Raw genomic sequence first — 2,482 nt, forward strand, 5'->3', positions numbered from 1 at the left:
TATGAACACCTGATTTTCGACAAGGGAGCTAAAAGTATACAATGGAAGAAAGAAAGCATTTTCAACAAATGGTGCTAGCATAACTGGATGTCAACCTGTAGAAGAATGAAAATAGATCCATATCTATCACCATGCACAAAAATCAAGTTCAAATGGATTAAAGACCTCAATATCAATCTGAGCACACTGAACCTGATAGAAGAGAAAGTGGGAAGTACTCTACAACAGATGGGCACAGGAGATCGCTTCCTACGTTTAACCCCAGCAGCAGAGACATTAAGGGCAATATTGAATAAATGGGGACCTCCTGAAACTGAGAAGCTTCTGGAATGCAAAGGACGCTGTCACTAAGACAAAAAGGCAACTAATTATATTTGTATATAATTATTGATATAAGTGCTTGCTAAAATGCATTTGTATATAATGATCTCTAATGATATTCTGCTATACTCATAGACTGCTGTCTAGCCCCATTCTTACCAGAGAGATTTTACATAGAAACTGATGGAAACAGTTGCAAAGAATCACAGCCAAATAGTAAGCTGAGCTCACGGAATCCTGTGGAATAGGGTAGGAAGGATTATAGGAGCCAGAGGGGACAAGGAGACCACAAGAAAATCTCCCCCAGAATCAACTAGTTTGGATTCATAGATGATCACTGACACTGAATCGCTAAGCAGAAAGCTTGCATGAGACTGACCTAGGCCCTCTGCACATATATTACAGTTTGTAGCTTGGTCTTTTTGTAGAGCTTCTAACAATGGAAGCAGTGGCTGTTTCTGGCTCTGTCACCGGCGTTTGGGACCCTTTCCTTCACCTAGATTGCAAAAGAGGAAGGTACTAGTCTTACTACAACTTAATATGTTGTGGCTGGCTGATATGCATGAAAGGCATGCCCCTTTCTGAAAAGAAAGGAGGATCAAATGGGTGCAGGGGGTAGGTTGTGGTGGGGATGGGCGTGGGACTGGGAAGAGGGAAGAGAGGTGAAAATGTGACTGTGTTGTGAAAATAACTAATTAGTTAATAAAAAACAGAATCAATGATTTCTCTAGATGAGTACATGAATAACATACAAACTAGAAACAATTCAATTAAGATTTTCCTTCTGTGAAGTGAGTATATTATTTTTATATAAGCCTTCAAATTTCTTATCAAAGTATTATATTTATTTTAACTGTTTGAATTTAAATCTTATCAATAATTTTGATAGCATTTATTTTTTAAAACTCTTACACTGGTGGGAAATACCTCATTACATTCAGTCATGAATGAGAACATTATTTCTGAAAGAATCAGTTTTACTGATAATTTAGCTTTTGAATATTGCCAGTAATTATTTACTATGTTCAAGAAATGATTTATTTTCAACAGCTTTCACATTTTCTTATTCTTGATAATCCCTTGATCAGTCTCTGAGTTCAAGTTTATAATTATTTCATCAAAAACATTTATTTCAAAATTATTTTCACTTGCCTAAAATACTCACGACCTGTTCCAAGAATTTGCTCTGCAAATTTATAAAAGAATCAAAAAGAAAAGGAGCAAAGTGTGTTTTAGAAATTTTCAGACTATAATTAAATAACAGCTAACATAAACACTACTTTTCTATCAAATTCAACATTAGAGTATAACTTTAACAGATTTACAAAGAACATGAGTCTTGTATATTTTCTATGTAACATATGTTCTATGCATGTCTAAAAGTTATGTATGTCTAGGACTCTATTAATAAACTCAATTCTAAATCTCACAATGCCCCTCTGCATACAAAATAAAAGGAAATAGCACATATGCAAACATACACTCACAGAAAGAGACACAGGCCCACAAATATGTACACACACACACACACACACACACATACACACATATGCATTTACACATACATAAATACAATTATAAAAACACACATGCACGCACACATACACTACATACACAAGCAAACACATGGATACTACTTACCTGCAGAAACACCAATGCTGTTAATTAGCCTGAAAAGCCTGGGTTTAGCTTAATTAAGTTAGGTTCTAAGAATGTCTTTAAGGGACTTTCTAATTAGATTGACTGGAAACACCTACCCTAATGGAATGTGACAGGATTCTCTGAGCTTGGGTCCTCAATTGTAGAATTGCATTAAAGAGAAAGAATGAGCTGAGCACGAGCATCCATCTCTCTCTTAACTCTAACCAGAGGCATAACATGTTTTTGTCCTTTGACTTTTCCACCATGATGAACTGCACCCTGCAAATGCAAGCCAAATGCAAGACATAGTGACTTGATTCAATTTTCAGAATTTAACTTGTCAAACAGTGTGAAGTGTGTGTACCAATGCCTGCCTATCTGCTTGGCCTGGTTTTACTCTGGAGATGGCTAGGGCCTTCTTTGTTTAAGAAATGCTATTCTTTTTTTTTTTTAGTTTTTCGAGACAGGGTTTCTCTGTGACTTTGGAGCCTGTCCTGGAACTAGCTCTGTAGACCAGGCT

Source organism: Microtus ochrogaster, chromosome 2 (genome assembly GCF_000317375.1).
Source record: "Microtus ochrogaster isolate Prairie Vole_2 chromosome 2, MicOch1.0, whole genome shotgun sequence".
In the NCBI taxonomy this organism is placed as follows: domain Eukaryota; kingdom Metazoa; phylum Chordata; class Mammalia; order Rodentia; family Cricetidae; genus Microtus; species Microtus ochrogaster.